The sequence below is a fragment of the Pan troglodytes genome, chromosome 3 (assembly GCF_028858775.2).
Source record: "Pan troglodytes isolate AG18354 chromosome 3, NHGRI_mPanTro3-v2.0_pri, whole genome shotgun sequence".
Lineage (NCBI taxonomy): Eukaryota > Metazoa > Chordata > Mammalia > Primates > Hominidae > Pan > Pan troglodytes.
This window is the reverse complement of record NC_072401.2, coordinates 49,227,665-49,253,492: the sequence shown is the minus strand read 5'-3', so window position 1 is coordinate 49,253,492 and position 25,828 is coordinate 49,227,665. Positions and strand designations below refer to the sequence as shown.

The 25,828-nt window shown below is 35.6% G+C and overlaps 1 protein-coding gene and 1 long non-coding RNA gene across 5 annotated transcripts in view; one reads left to right on the top strand and one right to left on the bottom strand.

Annotated features, from left to right (window-relative positions):
* Positions 1 to 25,828, top strand: part of CFAP299 (cilia and flagella associated protein 299) — a 692,782-nt gene that overhangs the window by 621,919 nt on the left and 45,035 nt on the right. The gene's annotated exons all lie outside the window — the stretch shown is intronic.
* LOC107974265 (uncharacterized) lies at positions 8,015 to 19,608 on the bottom strand. Its single transcript, XR_001716893.2, has 4 exons — positions 19,462 to 19,608; positions 19,145 to 19,257; positions 9,798 to 9,978; positions 8,015 to 8,173 (listed from the first exon to the last, which is right to left on the bottom strand). It is a non-coding gene; the product is annotated as an uncharacterized LOC107974265 (long non-coding RNA).

Here is a 25,828-nt window from a genome sequence, read left to right as displayed (position 1 = left end):
AGCAGATGAAGGCATCCCATGTTTATGGATTGAAAAAAATAATATTATTGAAATGTTTATACTTCCTAAATAATCTACAGAATCATTGCAATATCCTAATTCCAATAATATTTTTCACAGATAGTAAACAAAATCCTAAAATTCATACAGAACTATGAAAAACCTCAAATACCCAAAGCAACCTTGAGCAAGAGGAGCAAAATTGTAGGCATTACACTGAGTGATTTCAAAATATAAAGCTTAGTAATCAGAACAGTATGATGCTAGCATAAAAACAGACATATAGACCAATGGAACAGAATAGAGAACACAGAAATATATACATATTTTTGATCAATTGATCTTCAACAAATGTATCAAGAACACAATGTGGAAAGGATGGTCTCTTCAATAAATGATACTAGAAAAACTAAATGAATACATGCAAAAAACAAAAGAAATTGGACCCTTATCTTGCAATGTATATAAAAATAAACAAAATAGATTAAAGATGTAGACATAAAACCTGAAAATGTAGAACCACTAGGAGATGACATAGGGAAAAAGCTTCTGTACATTGGTCTGGGCAACGATTTTTTAGATATGAACCAGCAAGCACAGGCAACAAAAGCAAAAATGACAAATGGAATTGCATCTAACAAAAGCTTCTGCATAGCAAAGGAAACAATCAGCAGAATAAAGACACAATCTATGAAATGGGAGAAAATATTTGCAAACCACACATCTGATAAGGGATTAATATCCAAAATATATAAGAAACACAAGCAACTCAGCAGCAAGAAAGCAAATAACCCAATTAAAAAAAAATGGTTGAAAGACCTAACCAAACGTTTCTCAAAAGAAGACGTACATATGGCCTACAGATATATGAAAAGGTGCCCAACCTCACTAATCATGAAAAATATGAAAATCAAAATCACAATAAAATGTCACCTCGCACTTGTTAGAATGGGCATTATTAAAAAGACAAAAGATTTTTCTTTACAGGGATGTAAAAAAAAGAGAATCTTTGTACATTATGAAGGCTAAACCTAGAGTCAGTTTCTTTGTTCCCCCAGAGATGTTGTGAATTATTTATATGCTTATTAAATACCTCTGTGCTTAAACCACCTTCAGTAGACCAGGTTGTCTACAATTAAGGATCCTAACCAGTACATCTAATAATTTGTGTGTTTATTTTATGTACCAGAATATAAGCATTCCAAGAGAAGTTAACCATTACTGCCAATTGCTGAAGTCCCAGTGTGAGGCACAGCTTAGCCCAGAGTAGGTAGATGCTAATATATAGTTATCGAATATCATAACATAAAGTTTTAAACAGGTTTACTCTTTTGTGCAATATTGGTGGGAATATGAATTGGTACAGCCATTATGAAAAATATTGTGGAGATTCCTTAAAAAATTTAAAAAATCTAACTACTATGTGATCCAACAATTCGACTTCTGCATATATATTTAAAAAATGTAACCACTATCTCAAATATTTGAACTCCTATGTTCATTGCAGAATTATTCACAGTTTCTAAGGTACAGATATGTGTGTGAGTGTGTGTGTGAGAGAGAGAGATACATAATGGAATATTATTTGGCCTTGAAAAAGAAGAAAACTATTATTTTTGTGGATGATGTGGAGGACATAATGCTAAGTGAAATAAGCTAGACACAGGAAGAAAAATACTGTATGGTCCCACTTTATATGTGGAATCTAAAAACATCTCACTCACAGAACCAGGAAGTAGAAGAGTGGTTGACATTCAGGGAGTTCAGGGGCAATGGAAATGGGGAAATACTGGTCAAATTGGACAAAGTTTCAGTTATGCAGGATGAATAAATTCTGGAGATTAAATGAACAGCAAAGTGAATAGTTAACAATACCCTATTATATACTTGAAATTTGCTAAGACAATAGCTCTTAAATGTTCTCACCACACACACACACACACACACACACACACTAGTAACTATGTGAAATGATGGCTATGTTAATTAGCCTGATTGTGGCAATCATTTCACGTGTATACATATATCAAAACATCACTCTGTAAATCTTAAATATATGCAATTTTTATTTGTCATTTATGCCTCAAAAACTAAAATGAGTTATTGCTTTGTTTCTTCAACTCATATTAATTTGAACCACTTTAAAGGCATTTGGGTGAAATACTTTGTAGAATTTGGTTAATCAGCCTTTAGTAAATAAGCACAAGATTAGAAACGTCAATAGGCTTGAAAAGTCAGGTTATTTGTTTTCTGAATATATGCCTTTACATTTTTTCACAAATATATGTTTTGTCTTCATTAGTTTGCAGAAAATATATATATAATTTGAAGGATGCAGAGCTAGATAATGTTTGATGTTTTTCTATATTCAAATTCCTCTGACTACTCCCTCAATAAAAATGTGTACCAATGATAACTGTCCCAAAGAGATTTCAATCCCTCCTCCTGTCAAAGCTATATAGGATCAGCCCATTCATCTAAAGATTAAAATGAGCTACTTAGCTCATCTGGGAAGCAGCTGTGCAGAACTGTGGAAGGCAGTGGTAAGGAAAAACTACTATTAGGTAAACAAAGCAACAGAAAGATGGTGAAAAGGGTAAAAGAATAAGAAATTAGAATTAATTCAAACAAAACTCACTCGGATGAATGAGGAAGAAGGTTTTTTACCGCCAACTCAGTAAATGTTTAATCTGGAAAAGCATGCTTCCACATCTGGCTTATGTTTAATATTGTAAATATAACTTCTTTCATTTTTAATTTTATTTTTGATGTGAATTTTAGTTTATGAACAAAAGTAAAATAAAAATCAGTGGAGAGACATTGTATTTAATGTTACAAATATTAAATATTTCAAATAAAATATTCAGAATACAAAATAGTACATGCTCTCTTACATGTGCTTACCACAGTCTCTAATGAAAATTGAAAACATTAGAAATATTAGATATTTATACTGTTTGAATTTGAATCACCTAATATATGAAATAATATTTTAAAAATACCAAAATATCCAGAATGGTTATTTTGTAATACACATGTAATACACATAATTTTCAAAGTGGATACAATTTATTAAAAAGGAAAGTAAAAGGAAAAAAATGAGTAAACGGATTTGTTTACATTTATTTGTTTGAGGGCAGTATTGTAATGTTTTATAGGCAGGAATGAACTAGTTTCAAAGTGAATTAGTCCTCTATTTTCTGAGGAACTACTCTGAAAGAGCTTTCTACTCTTCAGATCAGACACGCAAATTAACATGTGGCTTCTGTGGGCTTACTGGCCCTTCTTTTCAAGGCTTGAAAAAGTCAAATCATATGTAACACAAGTAAATCCACAAAAAGAAGATAAATGGAGTAAATTGGAAGTCTAATTACCTGGAATGAGAAATAGACGAAATTGAATGATAGTTTTTCTCTGCTTCCATATGTAATAATAAAGGCAATGACTTACATTTTGTAGTTTATAACACATTTACACAAGCAAGCATTATGTCAATTTAATATATTCCTTCACTGACAGATTTTATTTCACCTAGTGATTATAACACAATGGCTCAAAATGTTATCTGTTATTCTAGAAGTGCTATAATAATGTATCTGCATTAAGGTGTGATTAATCAATCATATCTTGCTGCTATAATAATTTATTATAAGGGCTATATTAATGTATCTGATTAAGGTGTGATTAATCAATCATTTGAGGGAAGTAAGGGAAAGACTGCTGTAAGAAAATAATTCAGTTTATCTTTGAAAAATGAGTAGGAATTCACCCGAGAGAAAAGTGAAGGGCACGGCATTACAAATATCAGCAGAAAAATGAAAAAGGCATGGCAAATTTTAGGAACAGTGAGAAGCTGCTACCTATTCAGTAATCTTAACCTTCTGGATATATTCTAGAACCAAGCTGAAATGGAATATAAGACACATAGAAAAACAGCAAGGTGTACTACTGGAAGTTCTTTATAGGGTATTCCAGAGCAGTTTTCATCATTGTACAAGAGATTAAACATTTCTAAAACTTTGTTATGAAATTCAGTAATTATATATTAGGCATCTACTCTGAGCTAAGCTGTGCCTGGCATTGGGAATTCAGCAATTGACAGGAATGGTTAGCTTCTCTTGGAATGCTTATATTCTGATAGATAAAATAAACACACAAACTATTAGATGTACTGGTCTGGATCCTTTAATTGCAGACAACAGAGTCTATTGAAGCTGGTTTAAGCATGGAGGAATTTAATAAGCATATAAGTAGGTCACAACATCACTGGGAGGACCGAAGAAACAGATTCTAGGTTTAGCTTTCATAATAACTCTTAAAGCCATGCTGAAGAACTGAGGTGGCAAAAAAGCTGCAGCCTCTACCACAATCAGAAAACTGCATAATCAGGAAGCTCCTACCACTGTGGACAGCTCCAGAAACATGTTTCTGCAAGTCAGGAACCACAATATCAAGAATCTTCTGCCACACCTGACATCTCTAGAGCTATGCCTTTTCTATATAATCTATTTGAGCACAGTTGATTCCTTATGCCCTGTGTCTTTCCCCACATAATTTAGTTTCACATTGATTTCCCCTGTGAGAGCTTCTGATTAGAGAAAACTAAATTGAAACAGGGTATTTCACTGACCTCTTCACGGGCCTCACAACAGGGGTGCCTCAGTTACTCAGCCTGCGGCACTCAACCCCTTGCAGGAGGGAGCATGGAGGTGAGTCAGTGCAGGAGCTAGGGCAAGTGCTTTTGGGCACTGGCAGGAGCAAACTCCATGTGGGGCCTCATGACAGTGTCCAGTGGGGTGCCCAGAACCCCTGAAGCCCCAGAGGGAGTGTTACAATAAGGGCTCTTTTAGCTCTGCCGTCTGTGGATGGTTTAAGTGTTAACAGCTCAGTGGGCCCTCTTATATCCACACTCATTGCTCGAGCTCTTGACCAGTGACCAAGAAAAATGAGGTCACATGAACAAATTAAAGGTGGCAAATGTGGGGGATTTTATTACCAATGAAAGTTGGTTTCAGCAGGATGGGGAGTTGAAAAGGGGAGGGGCAGGATGGCAATCCTCCCCCAAAGTCTGGCTATCCCCAGCCAGACTCCTCTCCAAAGCTACACCTTTAAGCTGTTTCTCTGAACTCAAGCTGCTTCTCTCTAACATCCAAACTTAGTCTCTAATATCCAGCTGCTTCTCCTTCCTCTACCAGCTGAACCTGGGGTTTTTATGGGCACAGTATGTGGGGGGTGGGATGGGCTATGGGTGGCTTTGGAAAACGCAACATTTAAGTAGGAAAACAGGGATGCAAGTTCTCATTTTGGGCCATGATATCAGGCTTTTCGGCTTGAGGGTGGGTCCCTAGCTGGGGACCCACCCTCTTCTTCCCAGAATTTTCCTGTCTCCTGTTGCTATCAAAACTACATGGGAGAACCCAGCTGTAAGATAATCTGAGAAAATTAGATTTTATCCTTCTACCTCTATAATCCAGGAAGGCATACCATAAAGGAATTTGAGTGGGTATGGAGCAAAACAATCCATGGACTATGACAATAGTGATGAGTAAATTAAATGACTTAAACAATTTTTTAGGTAATTTCCAGGAAATAAAAGGAAGCCAATACTGACAGTAAGCAGGCAGGAGCTACTTTAGACAAAATAATCAAGAACAGCTTCTCTAAAGAGGTAAAATTTAGGCTGATTCCCAAAATATAAGGGCTTGCTAACTTCCAATGCAAAGAATAAGGAAAAGATTATTTTAGGTAAAGATCTCTATCACACAGCTAAATAGCAAGATGTCTGGAGCCAAACTGGATTTAACAGTCTCTGCCCCTTGCTTGATGATCTTGGGCAAGTTACTCAAACTCTCTCACACTTGTGTATAACATGAGCTTTATAATAACACCTATATGGAAGGCTACTGTGAAGATTTTATGAGATAATATATGTAGAACACTTAGAACAGTCACTGGCACATAGCATATGCAAGTAAAAATTCTTCTATTATCATGAACATTTCCGACTCTTAAATTTGAGTTATCTATGAGATGTAGCTAGATATGAGAGGTCTGTAGATACAAGCCTGAAAGTATTCAACATAAAGTTAGTGCTTAAATCCTTGGGAAAGAATGCAACCAACTAGAGTAGAAAAGAGATGAGATGTAATGTGAAAACAGCCAATTTTATATGTTGGGAAGAGGAAAAGAACCCAGAAAACTAATCTGAGAAGGAAGGTACAGCAGCATAAAAGGAAACGCAGAGCACAATCATATCATGGGACTCGAGAGAGAAAAGTCTTTGAATAACAAAGAAGTGGCCACCTGTTGACTAAAATGAGCATGAAAGGCAAGGACAGACCAAGTGAACTTGAGAGAGGTGCTTTTAAACTAGGCATGTCAGAGATTTCAGTCCTCCTAGGGAATAAAAGAGAATGTAGAAGTCTGACAAGAGCAGCCACAGACTGTACAGAAATACACGGTGGTAAAAAATGCAAACTCTGGCATCAGTCAGCCTGGGTTCAAATCCTGGCTCTGCTTCAGCTACATTGGGCAAGTTACCTGGCTTACTCTCTCTGCCTCATTTGTCCCACCAGTAAAATGGAGTTAATAATACCTGCCTCAAAGGGTTGTTGTGAGAACAGAATGAGCTCATAAATGCAAATTCATTGGAAATGTTTAAGAAGAGATGAACATTAAGAAATGCCCATTGTGTCTGGAAATAGGTAAAACATTGGTGACTTTATAAGAACAGTTTCAGTCAAGAGGTGGTGGTAACGGGTCAGAGAAAAACCCTATTGTAGTAGGTTGAAAGGTGACTTGGAGGTGGAGGAAAAATAGCATGAGTAGATAACTAAAAGTTTGACAAGAAAATAAATGACATAAAGTGGAAGAAAGTGTGTGTGTGTGTGTGTGTGTGTCTGAGAGAGTGGAAGGGAACAGTAGTCTATAACGGAAATGTGATATGAGAACTAAGAAAGAGGTTTATAGGATAGGATGTATAGGAGCACAAGGAAAGTGAAGGGCGTTTACATAATTCTATCCAATAGCATTCTAAATCAACTCTTTTATGTTTCTCTCTTATTATTTTATATGTTTTGTAACTATACAAAGAATACAACAGAAATAATATTAACATAGCAATATTCTTGTCTGATTGTATATCTCATGTTTAAAGAACCTGGGAAAAATATCAGACATGCCAGCATGTGTTAAAGCAAATAATTTGTCAAGACTAAGATCTAATTTATCAGTTTAGTTTCTCAGTAACTGGATTAATACGTATCATCTAAATAAATCTGTTGCTAGGATGACTGTATTTTAATCTGTTGTAGGTAAAATATGTTCAATAAGAAAATTAAGAAGGGGTTGCTTCTTTCAAATAAAAGAGTGGAAAAGCCCTAGAAGAAAAGGCTAAAAGTAATAAGAAGCAAAGTTTGATAATTCAAATTTATATGGCAGTATTCTCTGGAAGAAAATACAATTTAGTAGGATTCAGTAAATAGTTATTTTAAATAATAATAATAATAAACAGGGCTGGGATTTGAAATCAATCAAAATTTTTTTCTAATTAGACAAGTTTGTTGACCTCTATGTCCTTTTGTTTCTGCATTTTATAAAAATAAATAATAATATATACCTTAGTTTGTTATTTTGAGGATCAATATGGTATTGCATAAAAACCAACCCACAGTAGATGCTTAGTATTTTAAAGCACTGCTAATCATTTTACTAAGTAACTACCATTTAGTCATGAAGTCAATTAAAAAGGGTTTGCAATAAAAAAGCTAGGAAGATGAGTAAAAAAGGAATTTTTACAGCGTAACTCATCACCATAGTAAACAATGGTATACAGAGAGCAATGAGAGCAATGTTGCCTGTTGAGGCCGGACTCTCCCTAAGTGCATGAAGCAAGGTGCACAGGCGTTATGGAGGGCAAAAAAAATATACCTATCACAATCTAAAACGTAATTTTAGTTACAGAATCTATTCCTGTAGCATATGACTAGAACATGCATGTGCACATACACTTATTACATATTAAGCTATTTTAATTTTCAAAATCCATTACTGTATCAACAGGATTGTTTTTCTGCCAGCTCCCAGGATCTGCTAGAAACATCTTCTTTGGGCAGATCATCCAAGAAGCAGTGTAGTTATGCAATGGGTGTCTTTTGAAACATTCTGGCTCCTTCTGTGGGTAAAACTGAGCATAAGTTATTTTCTCTCATGTCATCCAAAGTAGCAAACATTATTTTAAAAATATATTTGCTGTTACTTTGCCACTTTTAAGATGCTTCGTGACCCTTAGGAATTGCCACAGGAATTGCTCTAAAAAATAAGAGCCTGTTTTATTTACTTGTAGTTTTAAAACCAACCACAACTGGGTCTCCATGCCAATGTTTCTTCTTATTCCACTGTCTAGAATAACAGATTTCCAGACTACATATTTAATCATTATTGATGCTTTATCCTTTGGCCCCAATCACTGCCAGCAATTGGTTCAATCCCTTCATTTCTTTCATATATGGTTACCTACTTTAGTTTTGAATATGACTAGAGACTTATTAAGCCTAAAATTTCCAAACAGAACTCTAAGTTAAATCTCTTAAAGTTTTAGAACAGTTTTCATTTTTCCTTCTCAAGGATTACCAGCTGAGTTTTCCCCGTCCTCCTAACTCAGCCAACTAACTCTTGACTTAGGCTAAAGTTTGTTTCTCTCTCTGTCCTCTGATCTTGCCATTTCTAAAATTATATACTTTTGTGTGTATATATTTATATGGCATTGTGAAAAACAGTTCAGCCTTCAAGAGTGGCACTTTCAAATAACAAAACTGTGATATTTTCCAGCTGGGTCAGGTGCCTTCCTCTTTCTCACTGAAGGATGTTCTGAAGTTACATTTCTTCTATGAGAAAAATCTGAACATTTTTCCTGTTAATTAATAGGTAGAATGTATAATTAAGAGCCGTTTCCTTCTCTGGGTCCAGGACAAAAATAAAGTCTATCCTGAACATCTATATGTTAACAGCAAATTTGTGGCACAGAATGGCTCCTGTTTCTTTATATCATTATTTTATCCATATATATATGGATTATTATTTTATCCATATATATGGATATATATGGATAAAATATATATTATATATTTTATAAATATATGAAATATACTTTATATAAATATATAATATGTAAGTATATATGGATATATATCCATATGTATGGATACAAGTATATATTTTATCCATATGTATCTGGATTATTATTTTATCCATATATATGTTATTTATATATATATATATACACACACACACACACACACACACACTTTGGTGACTCCCTAGTTGGGGCTATAGTATATCATCAATCTTTGGTAAAGAAGGGATAGTTGGTTTGCTATCCACATAAGAAATTGTTTCAAGATAACATCATTTTTTTATAAATGCAGACTTCTTCAGGCAACTTTTAAAGACTTTGATAAACTATTTTTTACCTCCAATTGGTTTTATAACTGTTCCAATCAGAGAATAAATTATCTTTACAGAATAAAATATATAGGACATTATGTTAGTGTTTTATTGAGTCTTGTACATATATATATATACAAACAAATCATAAGTAAATTTCCATTACTGTTGTGCTGCAAAGAAATTGAGATTATTGACATATTTTAGTACAATTTCTTATAAAGTGTTACTACATAACCAAGAAATTATAATTTGCTAGATTCTTAGAAATCTTCAATCAAAGTAGGCCTTGTAAATGGATTTACTGGCGAAGACCTAGATCTTTGGTGAGATAATATTGAAAACTTTCCTACCTTTTTGGATAGGGAGACTATGGAGTGTTACACAGCATCTTTTATTTTGATGACTGTTGCTGCACTGGGCCACTCTGACCTCAGAAGTTGAATCACATGTCTGCCTGGAAATGAGCTGTTGTTCTTACGCATATCATTAGATGGTCTCAGGAGAGATTTTTCCTGTTGGCTCAAAAAGAGCCTAAAATTCCAGATAAATTGGGGAAGGAAAAAGGGAAAGGTTTACATCTATTTATTATCAAGAAAAACAAATTTCTAGTTCTTTCTCAGTTACATAAAAGAAAATTGAAATCTGAAAAAAATTTTAATATTATTTTTGCTATAATATTATTTTGTTCTAATTATAAAGACAACCTCTATTGAAGACAATCCAGAAAGGGAAAAAAACTATAAAAACATTAAAGTCACCCATAATTTTACCACCCTAAGATATTACTATTATTATTTGGATTTTTGTCCTACTAGTATTCCTTTATTTAGGGAGATATATATTGGCAATATGAAAATTCATATCAATATAAGGACAAATACAGATATAGATAAATACATAGATGATAATATTTTTTTCAAAACTTGAATTATTCTTTCAACTGCTATAACAAAGTCCTTCAAAGATATATCTGAGAGGTAGCTAGCTCTCAGTCTATTCAACAGAACACATTAATTAATATTGATTAGCTCTAACATATGCAGTAATGTAACACGTAGTCTCTCAAGAGACTTTTATTATTTCCCTCATTTACATAGGGATTCATAGAAAAATAAAGTTAAAGTCATACTTGGTCAGGAGCATAGAGAAGGGTTTTCTAAACTTCCTCAAGACATATGTACTTAATAGAAAATATGTAATTTTTTATTTGAGGACACACTTTAATGACATAAAGTCATTTTGAAATAATTCTTATAATGTTCCTGTGTGTGTTAGACCCTATATAGAGCAATAAATATGAAGTGCAATTAGCTGATTATCTAAGGATTTAAATAGAAGGTTTTCCAGTTGTGAGTGTATTATTTTTGGAAATGTTACATGCATAGCCCTCTGCCAGGTGTGATGTTCAGTATTAATGGGATTAATCTTCACATTAACCGTATTAGAGGGATTAACATTTTTGGTCTGGAGAACACTGGATTAAAGCAGTGCTTCCTTAAAATGGTTCCAGAGTCAAATCAGACTGGGAATAGTTTCAACTCTTCTTAGAAACTGGGAGTGCATATGAGCAAGTCAATGCGTGAGGCTTCCTGCAGTAGAAATACCTACCTCTCTCCACCCCAGGTCCTAGTCAGATTGGCAGTTGGGAACCTTTTGCTTGGGTTCTATGGGGAACCCTTTTTAACGAGGCCTAAATTGGATAATCCCAACTTTTGTTCATATCCTAGCAAAAGGAATGTTCTTTTCCTCTTTATTTTTTTTTCAAAGGACATTTCCTTGGGACTTGACTTTTTTCTTGATTAATATGGGAAGATCTGGAGGGACTGATATTAGAGTTAGGGCCTATAAAAAGAGACAAGGAAGATGTTCAGCATGTTTCTTATAGGCTGTAGGTTAACCAGCTTCAAGGAAGACAATCCTTGGTGTTTTCTCATGGTTCAGCCTAGCTTTGAAGAGAATGCAATGGGATTTGGAACAAAAGCCTAACAATTTAAAATGATGTATATTTACATATTAGTGAGAAGAGTGGAACCTTCCAATGTTTGGTCAAACTGGTATTTCTTCTCCAGGAAACCCTGAGATGTATGTCATAAGCAGCAAACATGTGTCCTAAGTCTTTGTCACAGGCAAGAAAATGCACATGCTTAATATGATAGAAAAAAATTATAATTTAGAATATGAATAAAAAGTGGTTTTACACCATGGTAAGCTTATGTGCAAATATCCAGCCTTATGATACTTAAAAGTATGTGTGAAATATGGATGAAATTTTATGTGAGTAAATTTTGTAATAAAAACATAATTCAAATTCTTATAAGTTAAAATAGAACAATTTTTAAGATATAACACTTCACTCCCTATCCTTTTTAGGTTGAAGGGCCTCATTTATTGAATTTGGAAAAAACTGGAAAAGCTTAGTTAAATTAATAAAATGAATACGCTTCTGTTGCAATTAAAAATCTATGCTTTACTTTACAGTCAAATATTATCATTTCAACCATTTGACCACTCCAGTCCATCAAGTTAATGGTCAATATGTTTGAATCTGGTCCACTTAGTGATAGAAGACCAGAAACACATCCAGCTGTTAGACTACGCTTACTAGTGAGTTTGACCATAAACATGGACTGTCTTCTGATTCCTTTTCCTCAACTGAGACTACAGGGCTGATTTCCATTGTGCCTTCTAATCATTAAAATATATTGTAATCAGGAAATTGATTTTTTTTAAAAAAAGACTAGAATTCTCAAGACTTGCATATGCACAGCAGTAATATTCTTAGTGCTTGTATTAGTCAGTTTTCACACTGATAGAAAGAACTGCCCAAGACAGGGTAATTTATAAAGGAAGGATGTTTAATTGACTCACAGTTCCACAGGGTTGGGGAGGCCTCAGGAAACTTACAAACTTGGTGGAAGGGGAAGCAAACATGTCCTTCTTCACATGGCAGCAGTAAGAAGAAGTGCAGAGTAAAGGGGAAAAAGCCACTTATAAAATCATCAGATCTCGTGAGAACTCATTATCACAAGAACAGCATGGGGATAACTGCCCCCATGATTTAATTACCTCCCACTGGGCTCCTCCCATGACGTGGGGATTATGGGAAGTACAATTCAAGATGATATTTGGGTGGAGGCATAGCCAAATCACATCATTCCACCCTTGGCCCCTTCCAAATCTCATGTTCTCACGTTTCAAAACACAATCATGCCTTTCCAATAGTCCCTGAAAGTCTTAGCACATTCTAGCATTAAACCAAATGTCCAAGTCCAAAGTCTCATCTGATATAAGGCAAGGCCCTTCCACCTATGAGCTTGTAAAATCAAAAGCAAGTTAGGTACTTCCTAGATACAATGGGGGTACAGGCATTAGTTAAATATACCTGTTCCATATGGAAGAAATTAGCCAAAATGAAGGGGCTATAGGCCCCATGCAAGCCCAAAATCCAATAGGGCAGTCATTAAAATTTAAAGTTCCAAAATGATCTCCTTTGACTCCATGTCTTACACCCATGTCATGCTGATGGAAGAGGTAGGCTCCCACAGCCTTAGGCAGATCCACCCCTGTGGCTTTGCAGGGTACAGCCCCGCTCCTGGCTGCTTTCATGGGTTAGCATTGAGTGTCTGCAGTTTTTCCAGGTGCATGGTGCAAGCTGCCAGTGAATCTACGATTCTGGGGCCTGGAGGATGGTGGCCCTCTTCTCACAGCTCCACTAGGCAGTGCCCTTATGTGTGGGAATTCCAACTCCACATGTGTCTTCCACATTGTCCTAGCAGTTGTTCCCCTTGAGGGCTGTGCCCTGCAGCAGTCTTCTGCCTGGACATCCAGGTATTTCAATATGTCCTCTAAAATCTAGGTGGACATTCCCAAACCTCAATTCTTGTCTTCTGCACACCTGCAGGACCATCACCATGTGGAAGCCACCAAGGGTTGGGGCTTGCACCTTCTTTGGCAATGGCCCAGGCTGTACCTTGACCCCTTTTAGCCATGGCTGGAACTGAGTCAGCTGGGACACAGAGCACCATGTCTCAAGGCTCCATAGAGCAGGGGACCCTGGGCCTTATCCACAAGGCCATTTTTCCCTCCTAGTCCTCCAGAACTGTGATGGGAGGGGCTGCAGTGAAGGTCTCTGACATGCCCTGGAGACATTTTCCCCATTGTCTTGGTAATTAACCTTTGGCTCTTCATTACTTATGTAAATTTCTGCAGCTGGCTTGAATTTCTCTCCAAAAAATGGGCTTTTCTTTACTATCACATTGCCAGGCGACAAATTTTTCAAACTGTCATGCTCTGCTTCCTCTTGAACATTTTGCTGCTTAGAAATTTCTTCCGCCAGATACCCTAAATCATTTCCCTCAAGTTCAAAGTCCCACAGACCTCTAGGGCAGGGTCAAAATGCTACCTTTAGCTCTTTGCTAAAGCATAATAATTGTCACCTTTGCTTCAGTTCCCAACAAGTTTCTCATCTTCATCTGCATCTGAGACCAACTCAGCCTAGACTTCATTGTCCATATCACTATCAGCATTTTGGTCAAAACCATTCAACAAGTCTCCAGGAAGTTCCAAACTTTCCACATTTTCCTGTCGTCTTCTGAGCCCTCCAAACTGTTCCAACCTCTGCATGTCACATAGTTCCAAAGTCACTTCCACATTTTTGAATATCTTTATAGCAGCACCCCACTCACCGTACCAATTTACTATATTAGTCCATTCTCACACTGCTATAAAGAACTTCCTGAGACTGGGTGATTTATAAAGGATAGGGGTTTAGTTGATTGACAGTTCTGCAGGGCTGAGGAGGCCTCAGGAAACTTACAATCATGGCAGAAGGGGAAGCACGCACATCCTTCTTCACATGGCAACAAGAAGGAGAATTGCAGAGTGAAGGAGGTAAAGCCCTTTATAAAACCATTAAGTCTTGTGAGAACTCACTTACTATCACAAGAACAGCATGGGGGTAACTGCCCCATGATGCAATTACCTCCCATCGGGTCCCTCTCACAACACGTGGGGATTATGGGAACTACAATTCAAGGTGAGATTTGGATTGGGATACAGCCAAACCGTATCAGTTCTCGAAAGAAATTTCCTGACATTGTTTTTATTATGACTCTCCCTTACCCAGAATGGTATGGAAAAAAACATTGAGTTCACCAAGAGCAACCTGCCAGAAAGCTTAAGGGCCTCCATCACATTCCCTTCTTTGGATGGAAGAACAGTTCTGTTAGTTTCACACTGGCTTTGCATGCAGAGTTTCACTGTGGCGAAGGGCTCGTCCATAACATTTTTCATCATTCTTTTCAACCTGAGATTAACAAGCAAGTGCAAAGTGATTTCAGACTTTGCTCAGGGAACCTGAAGTGTCTTGTTCATAGGCGTCTGAATTTTTCAACTGTCATAAATTCTTCTACTGATATCCCAATGGTCCAAAACATTTAGTAAGTTAGAGCGTGTGTAATGCACTGTGGTGTTGGAGTTGACACTGCCATCTGTATACGATAACAATTTGACTTCAGGTAGTGCATAAATCCTGTGGGTTACATTTATCAGAGCTGTAAAAATAGCCACAGAATACAAAGTCTGTAACACTTAATTTATTTTGCTGATTGGATGTCCCATAGAGTTTAAACTTTAAACATATTTTTTTCTTACTTTGTTTTGTTCTTCCCCATTCTTTAACAGTTTGAGAATATTGATTTAGCATGACATTCCTACCTCCTTAAGTAACAAAGTTTGGAAAAAATTAGTGGAGAAGTGTTCCAAAATAGAGTTGCTCACATGCCAGAATTTTACTCTTACATACTCTGATTTGGTGATGTACCTGCCCGTACACATTAGTGTCACCAGAAAACATTTCCTTCACTCTGTTTCTCATTATATCTCCAGATCAAAATGTTCTTTAGACATAAGTGTGCAAACCAAATTGCCTTATTGGTATTGGTGAACCACACCTCAGGTAATACTGCTAAGTTCATTCAATTGTTAATAGATATAAATATTTGCTAAAGCAGATTACAAGATTGTTCATGTTAAAGTGAGTGCAAATGCTCATTTCTCTCATCACCACCTTACTGTTGTGCTTGATGTATACCTAAAACACAACTCTGGATTTAATCCAAATGTTTGAAAATACATGTTAAACACACACACATACACGCAAGCACACACACACACACACACATACACACACATTCTGCCTTAGTTCTACCTGTTTTGAACTCTCAGATAATGAGAGACACATGTTTACTTTAAATGCTAAGATTTTGCCTCCAAACCTGTGGAAAGTCTCTAGCATAGGTAAAGCTTCATGCTATACATACATAGTTTTGTAAATTCTCACAATTCTCCCCAAGTTTACAAAAGCAAAACCTGTAATCACTTACTTAAACATCTATAGTTGTGGCTGTGAATTTGAATTCAGATCTGTATTACCAATTGCCTTTTTTTTTTTCTACTACTTAACTACGAACAATGAACTAAATTTGGTTCAATGGTCACCAAACTTCATTGACTGTCTGGGGTGGTGCATTATTGTAGTAAAAGGGAGTTTAGTCTTTTCCAGAAGAGTTTATTCAGAGATCTTTTACAAGACTTAGTTTCTAGCTTTGGCACTGAATTAAAATTTGTAATTTAATTATAATGACAATGTAAATAATAAACTCATAATTATTCTAAGCAGATATGAGAAATAAATCTATTATCTTATGATTATAAAAATACATATTAATAACATATAATTTGAGTCCCAACAATTTTTAAACTATAAATATGATATGCAATGAATGCCTTATAGTTAAGTGATCAAAAGAAATTTCCTGACATTGTTTTTACTGTGAATCTTTCTAATATTTTCTAAACTTTCCTTTAAGAAAGTTTTCTTCTACATTTTTTCATTCCAAGGAAGTTTTCTTCATAATGACTTCCTTTTATAAACTTTAAATGGGATAAGAATTTATGGAAATTTTTAAACTCTTCTCCTTTACAAATGGAGGTATTTCAATATTTCAAAATTATAAATAAAATATATGATTTTAAAAAGAACAAATAGTTAATGTAAAATACAGAAAGCAGCATGCTTTAGACTATCAAATTTCAGTATTTTTCTGAAACAAGCTTGCAACAAAAACATTTTTAATGGTTAAATTTAGCCAAATAACTAAATTTTTTGAAAACTACAAATGGAATTCAAACAACTTATAATTAACTGATGATGTTTTTAATAACTATTGCTTGAATTAACTCATGCTTTAAAAATCCGCACATTGAAATTTATATCTAAATTCAATATGCAAGGAAAAGGTTTAGAACAGCTGAATATATGTCTGATTCCAAAAAGTCCTGTTAGCCTAGCAAGTTAGCACACCAAAGTTCACATCTAAACTTTACCCCAGAATTGACAGTTTATTTGATATAAATGATTAACTTTATGAAAACTAGTTATTGTCAACAGAGCTGGTGAGGTTGCAGAGAAAAGGGAACATTTATACACTGTTGGCAGGAGTTTAAATTAGTTCAACCATTGTGGAAAAGAGTGTGGTGATCCCTCAAAATGCTAAAAACAGAACTACCATTTGACCCAGCAGCCTCATTACTGGGTATATATGTAAAGGAATATAAATCGTTCTGTCATAAAGACACGTGCATGAATGTGTTCATTGTTCACAATGGCAAAGACATGGAATTAACCTAAATGTCTATCAACCACAGACTGAATAAAGAAATTGTGGTACATATATATCATGGAATACTATGTAGCCATAAAAAAGAAAAAGATCTTGTCCTTTGCAGGAACATGGATAGAGCTGGAAACCGTCATTCCTAGCAAACTAATGCAGGAACAGAAAAGCAAATACAGTTTGTTCTAACTTATAAATGGGAGCTAAATGATGAGAACACATGGACACAAAGAGGACAACAATAGGCACTAGGGGCTACCTGAGGGTAGAGGGTGGGAGCAGAAAAAAATGACTATTTAGTACTAAGCTTAGTACCTGTATGACAATCTGTACAACAAACTCCCGTGACATTTACCTATATACCAAACCTGCACATGTACCCTGAACTTAAAATAAAAGTTAAAAAAAAAATTATTGTCATCATTGACTACTCTAAAAACAGAATAGTCTTGGAAGTATGAACTCAGGGTTCTCTGCAAGATTTTTGCTTTCCTCCGCAGTTCTCAGTATACACTATTGGAAATGCTTCCAAGTAAAAAAAGCAACTTGGATAATTTAATAAACATTCAATAACATGTTATCTTACTAATTTTTTTCTAATCTTTGGCTCTCAGTCTCTCAACTCATCACAAACTTACCATTTTATTCTTAAAATAAGTACTTATATTTTAATGTATGCAGAGCCTTTGCAATTGTGCACTTCAAAGTATTTAAATAAAATAAAACATAAGTTGTGTGTTCCTTTCTATGTTCCTATGTCCCTGGGCTGTTCCTTTATTTCAAAGTTTTACATTTTTTTGCTTGGTTGTTTTTTTTTTTTTTTCTTGGACCATTTTATCTTCTTTTCTATATTGTAATCATTATTTTTTCTACCCATTTTTACCTTTTTTCACTCATGCCCTCCTCCCATTCTATTCAACCAAACTCACATTTGAAGATATTATTCTGACATAAATATAAATCAGCTTACAAGAATTTTCACGTCAAATATACAAGTAAATGTGTTTATTTTAAAAAGAACGAGCATCAAAATCTTTTCTGCTTCAAGTTTAGTATTAACATAGAATTTTGATAGACTTGGAACCACGTATCCACTCCAAATGAGATATTTTTATGCCATTATTTGTCTGTATGCCAAAAGAAAATTCAAACTGAGTGCATTCATCATTCAAATTGATGTCAGGCTTAGAGTGTTAAGAAAAAATCTGGCTGGAATAAGATTCTAGTCAATACCATAAATCTCATTATGACTTTCATGTCACACTGAAGTACATCACATTGACCTCAAAAGCCATACCACACATCAGAGAAAGGAAATCAGAATCACTTCTGTCAGCATCAGCACAATGCCATAAGAAGCACTTCTTGAAGGGAAAATAATTTATAAAAAAAATGAAAAGGCACTTGTTTTACATTCAAGAAATCTGTGTTCATTTACTTAATATTTTTTCATACCATGCAAAAAATGGTTTAGTTTTTGACACTATAACAGACTTAGAACTGAGTTTCAAAAGCAAAATTTGTCTGAAATTGCCTCAAAATAAAAAAAATATATGTACTGTATTCTACTTTTATTTGAGGAAAGCTGACCTCTGGGCACTAAATCACTATTATTTAATACCTTCTTTCTTTTAGACACAAAATATTAAGCATTTGATCCTCTAAATAAAATGTTCTACTTATTGAGAAAGTTGACTATTTTGTGGGTCTTTCAAGCAACCTATCAGAGGAAAATGAACAAAATAATAATTACATGCTAGTGCCTAGTAGAAAGCTAGGTGCAATGAAAAATGAAAAAGAAATGTCAGATATAGTGCCTCTTCAAGATCTTAAATTACCTCCACTGGGAAAATTAACATTTCGGCTGCAGCTACAGAATAGTTAGCCATCAACTTATTATTATACCCCTGCCTTCCACACATTACAGCAGGAGAATAGACAAGGAGTCCAGGGGTAGAATGAGCGAGAAAGGTTCGTCCCTATTCTGCATGGCCTAAGAGAGACCTTGGAGAACACCTCACCATATCAATGAGTCATCCGTCGAAAGAGCCACTTGGTGCAGCTGGGCAACAGTGCCCTTGGAGGACATAGGCTTGCCCACCTCTGGGCTACTGTCTCCCTCATTGTGTGAGGACTGCAAAAGGGGTAGGGTGTTAACAGACAGAGCAGAGCTGCAGTCGGACCACAGACAAGGGAGAGGTGACACACTGGCCCACGCGTATGGCTCAAGCCCAAGGGTCAGTGGTTAACCCAGAGCCCTGAACCCAGAGTTCTGTGTCTGATATGTCAGAATCACCCCAAATCAAGTTTCAGCCCCATTCTGGAAGCACTAACTCACATGATCCCATAAAAGAAATACTGTACTAGTCAATAGGAGTGATCCACTGGCCAGGCTACCCTCCTGAAATGTGGGCACACTCCCAAGGACCAGGAAGAACCCAGAGGCCTGAGTCTGGAGCTCCTAGAGTCTTGTTGTGGACCTCACAAACAGGAGTGCGGAATAGAGGGGAAGCCAACACTCTAAAGAGAAGAAAGAGGGACCAGCCATAACAGAGGTCTTGGTCCACTCTGATTCCCCACCCAAACAGCACTGCCTACCCCAGTCCCCTCCACCATTATATACCACTGTAAGAATAATGAGAAATTTTTTATAAAGGCACCTCCAAAACATGGGGCCCTCTGAAATGTAAATTTTTCCTCCCTGGATCTAAGGACATTACTGTCAGAAAGAAGGAACTGGAGCAAGAATTTGAAAGATAGTAAGGTTCCACATAAAAAGAAAATAGTATTTGACAGTGAGTGAGAGAGAAAAGTTGGGAGGCAGCAAGGGAGCCATCCCAACTGACAAAGAAGAAAACAAATATATTATATGGGAGAAGTAGGAAAAATACTAGCACTTCAAGTCACTACATGAAGGTGGGCTGAGGAATTGTGAATATTCTGGAATGGCTTATGCATTTTTGGTTCCAACTTCTGTTTAATATATCTTAACATACAATACTATGAAACCTGAATGGCTAAGGAACACATTGCTCACACTTCATTGCAGCTAGGATTCCAGCTGAGACATAGGTTTCCCTCCTTTAGTTTGGAAGAGTGTTTAAGGAGAGAGAGGCAGGTGCAAAGCATCCAGTTTGGTGGTGTGAACTATGGCATTGTAGAGGCAGCTTCCTAATTAGGCAAGAGGCTTCGCGATTTTGGCAGAGACTGAGTGGTTCTGAAACTACAGTTACAGAAGGGATTTCCCTAATTTGGCATGCAGTTTCTTTTTTCTTTGGTCAGTACATTTTGAAGTATAATCTACATACAATGAAATTTCTATATTTTAAAGTGTACAATTCATGAGCTTTGGCAAATGTGTACAGTAATCTACACACCACCACAATTAAGATATAGAATGTTCTCATCACACCCTAAAGTATGCCTTTTGGCCCTTTGTATTTGATCCTCAACCCCCACACTGGCCCCATTGATCCACTTTTTTAGTACTATAGAGTGACTTTTTCTTGAATTTCACTTAACTGGAACTGAACAGTCTGTACTGTTTTTTGGCTATGGCTTCTTTCCCATAGACTAATGCTTTTGAGAGTCATCCATGCGTTCTATTTATCAGTAGTTTATTCCTTTTGCTTGCTGAGTACTATTCCACTATAAAGATATGCCACAATTTGTTCATTCATTCACCAGTCTATGGACATTTGAATTCTTCATAGTCTGTGTCTAATATTAATAAAGTGGGTATGAACACTCAAGTCTGTGTAGACAAAGGTTTTTATTTTTCTTGGTTAAGTATCTATTAGTAGGATTATTGGATATGATAAGCACATGTTTAATGTTATTAGAAACTGCCAAAGATTTTGTTAACACTTTTCATTCTTACTAGTAATATATGAGTTCCTTTTATTCCACATCCTAGTCAACTTTGGTATTATAGGTCACTTTAATTTTAGCTATTCTGGTGTGTGTGTAGTATCAGATTTCTTAACCTCAGCACTATAGACATTTGGGGCCAGATAATTTTTGTCCTGTGCATTGTAGGATATTTAGCAATATCCCTATCCTCTACCCTCTAGATGTCAGTTAGCATCCCTCCAGTTATAACAACCCAAACTGTATTCAGACATTGAAAAAAGGCTCCTGGAGGAAAACGCCTCCCCATATTGAGAACCACTAATGTAGTGCTACATCATTGTGGTTTTAATTTACATTTCTCTAATGATGAATGACAGTGAACATCTTTGCATGAGCTTATATATAGGACCCTGCAGGTTATTTATTTCCTCAGAGGAGCTTTGATAGTTTGTATCTTTCAAGAAAATCATCCGTTTTATCTGAGCTGTCAAATTTATTAACATAAAGTTGTTCATAATATTCCCTTATTATGCCTTTACTATCTGTAGGTTATGTAGCGATGTGTCCCCTTTTGATGCCTGATATGAATAATTTATCTCTTTCTTTTTCTTGATCAACCTAGCTGGAGGTTTATCAGTTTAATTGGTGTGTTCAAAGAACGAGCTTTTGGTTTCGCAGATGTTCATTGTTTTTCTATCCTTAATTTTATTTCTTCTTTTATGTTTATTATTTTCTTTTTTTGTTATCTCAGATTATTGAATTGTGGCCATTTTTCCTAATATGAGCATATTTTTGCTACCGTTTTCCCCTAAGCACTGCTTTGGTTCATTCTAAAATTTGTTATATATTTATTTCAATTTATTTCAAATATTTTCTAAATGCTCATGATTTTTGCTTTGACCCATGGGTTATATAAAAGTTTTTAAATTTTTTTCTCAAATTATTTTTATTTGTAAAATTTTTATTTTAGTTTGGTTTTGAAAGACACTTTCAGTGGGTATAAAACTCCAGTTTGACAGGGTTTTTTTTAAAGCATTTTAAAGATGTCACTGAATTTTCTCTAGCTTACGTAGTTTCTGATGGATACCTTTTGTAATTCTTACCCTTTTTTCTCTGCATGTGAATGTCTTTTTCTTTGTTTTTTAAGATTTTGTCCTGGATTTTTCACACTTTGATGTATTTTTCACAATTTTTGATGTACTGGTTCCTTGGTGTAATTTTATTTTTTACATGTTTGTTCTGCTTGGTTTTTATTGAGCTTCTAACAGCTGTGAGTTTATAGTTTTTATTAAATTTGAAAAATTTTAAGACTTTATTTCTTCAAGCATTTTTTTTCTAAGCTCCCTCTCTACCACTCTCCCAGATCCTCCTGTTATCCATCTCCTCTCCTTCTAGAACTCCAATTACACATGTTATCCTACTGAGCCACTGTTTTTTCATTGTTTCTATCATTACAGCTTTGAGAGTTCACTGATTTTTTTTCCTTGAGCAGTGTCTCTAATCTGCTGTTAATTCCATCAAATGTATTATTTATTTCAGGTATTATATATTTTCTCTCTAAAACTTAATTTGGGTTATTTTCACGTCTTCCATATTCTCTTCTTACCATATAATTTTTTTTAGCATATTTATCAAATATATATTAGGTGTTTTACATTTGGCGACCAGTCATTTCTACTTTGTCATTTCTGAGTATATTTCCGTTAATTAATATTTTATTTCAGGGCTGGGTGCAGTGGCTCACACCTGTAATCCCAGCACTTTGGGAGGCTGAGGTAGGTGGATCACATGAGGTCAGGTGTTCAAGACCAGCCTGGACAACATGGTGAAATCCCATCTCTAATAAAAATACAAAAATTAGCTGGGCGTGTTGGTGGGCGCCTGTAATCCCAGCTATTCAAGAGGCTGAGGCACGAGAATCACTGAAACCCAGGAGGCAGAGGTTGCAGTGAGCCAAGATTGTACCATTGCACTCTGGCCTGGGCAACTAGACTGAAATATATATATATATATATATTTCAGGTACAGATCATCTGTTCCTCCATCTTTGTATGTACAGTATATTAATTGCATACTGGGCATTGTGGATTTTACATTATTTGATGCTAGGTACTTCTGTATTCCTTTGAAGAATTATGCCCTTTGTCTTGAAATGTAGACAAGTTATTGGGAATCAGTTATAAATTTCTGATGCTTGTTTTAAAGCTATGTTTGGGGATGTCCAGAGCAGCCTCAAGCATAGGTCTAAGTTGCCCCTACAACTTTGCCCAATAACCTATATATTATAAGGTTTCTGTACTCTGGCTGATAGGAAACTTGAACTATTTCCAATCTTGTGTGAGTTCTGGTAATTCTTCCTTTGGTGCTTCAAATAAACCTCCTATTTCTCCCATTTAGCCACAGCAGATTCCATAACATTGTAAATGAAAACAGAACAATTATTGCAGGGATTATGTAAGTAAGAGAATATGAATTATAAAAGACATTGAAAGTCAAGCCAAACTGCCAATTACAATTTGATTTAAGAGTAAAAATAGAATTATTCATTTTGAAATGGTGATATATACAGGGAATAAATTCCGAGGTGAAATAATATGTTCCATGTCTTCAAAAAAAAAGAAAATCTAGAAATAGGGAGTCCGACAAGGTATTTGATTAAGTAATCTACGAGTTACTCAATAGAGGTAAGCACAGAGCAGTATGAAGAGCAAAAAAAGGGTCAATATCAGCAACATTTGGAAGGAAGAAATTATTTGGAAGAAAAAGTGTGGCGGCAAACTGGATAGAATCATGTTAGGAAAAGGAAGGTAGGAGTCAGAGATTGCTCCAAAATTTCTAACAGGGTGGTACTAAAAGCAAGGAGCAAAGAAAAACAGCTTCAAATGGGAGAGATGAGTAAGTTTGGGACTTTTTTTTGTGTGATGAAGGCAGCACATCCAAACAGCAATATCTTGGAGGCCATTGAGATATAATGTACTATTTCGCAGATAACCGATCTGGGCAAGGAACATAAGTCTGAAAGAAAAGGTACTGTCAATATGGATTAGTTCAGTTGTTTTACAAATGTATTACTATTCAAAATTCTATTATCATGTCACTCTTACATTACTAAAAGGAAAACTAATAATTACATTTATTTTAGATTTTGAATGCCTTTTGGTTTCTAGATTTGAAAAAGGAATTACTAATATTGTAACAATGGTACAGGAAGCTGGTCTTCTGCATAATTACTTACACAAGTATTGGAAGCCTCACATAAAATGTTGTGTTTGAGGGAACTCCAGTCCATATTCTTTACCAGAATTTTGGCTAACCTTTAGATAAACAAGCCTCCAAATTTTTCACTAGTCACCACCAGCAGTTGCCAGGTTAATGCATTCATTTCCTTTCCATGGCACATTTCCCAAAGAATATGAGCCTTTTGTATTTTGAGGAAAGATTTCATACAGCAGAAATAGGCTCTAAAAACACAACAAATTATTTTTTTGTTCATTTCATGAAAAAGACAATTACCAGGATACATCTCACAACTGTCTATTCTCTATAAACAATTTCCTAGGGTAGCAAACAATTCAATTTTGCTTCTCTAATTATTAAGCGAAGACATAAATTATAGTATTCTAGGGGATGTTAGAAATCACCTACTCCAAATGGTTTATATGTAGATATAGAAATCATTTGTATGAAATGATATAGTTACCTGTCCAGATTAGTGGCATATTTAGAACAAAAATTAAATTTCTTGTTCAACTCAGTGCTACTTGCTGTACCATTAGCTCTGCTCTTTTGAAAACATTTCTAAAATCCTTTTAAGATAGGAAGATGCCAATCAAGCATGATTTCTTTGATTTATTCACCTTAAATGTCAGTATCTTATGTTGTCCTGGTATCCTATTACACTCATCTCCAGCCAGCCCACAATGATTCAGTGGATTTCACAACACATCTGAAATAAGCATTTTGCTTATATCTCTTTTGTTACTACATGCCTTGAATCAGATTATGAGATAAACTTCTAGTTCACATGGCTGTGAATAATAACAAAGTGAATTTTCCTCCACTGTAAATTGGTGGGAAAAGTTAACAATCTGATTTGTGACTAATCATATTTAGCTTATCCTTGTTGATCCCAACCTAAAAATGACATTTATTCCAAAATTTTGCAAGCTGGCTACAGAAATGTTTATTGTGTTTTCCCGACAATGTTCATGTGGCAGTTAGGTAGATTTTATAATACTATTATTTCTACTGAGAGAGAGAGAAAGAGAAAGGAGAGAGGAGAGAACATACACGTATTTGTGTATGTGTGTGTTAATTTTAAGAGCAAACTGATAACTAAAATATATTTATAGTACTGGTTTTATGTAAAAAAATTTATAAATTCTAATATTTGTTGCCGATCATATCTCTTCCCCAACTCTAATGGTGAGAGGGAGACTTTGCTGCCCCTGTCCAGGCACAGGTTGCACAGTAGTGGCTCCAATAGAGGAAGGCATGGGAGGGAGGGAAGAGAGGCTGATGAAATGTGACAGCAGTGTTTGGGCTGCTTCAATGGCAGCTGCTGCATCAGAAGTTCCGGGTTCAGGGAAGTGGGTGTTGAGGGCATAGGTTCTATTTATAAGGTTCATCTCTGAGGATGTTAAGTGGCTTTGAAAGATCTGTAGACTGTGATGGTGGCTGAGATGTCCAGCAGAAGCAAGAGCCCCTTTATCAATGAGAAGGGTGAAAGAAAAGCCCCCCAGAACAGCAAGTATAACTTGCTGGGTTTGTAAGTTATATGGACAAAATCCAGGAAGTGTCTGTAGTTTCCACAATTTGGCACTGAACCCACAACCCTACGGACCTGAATTTCT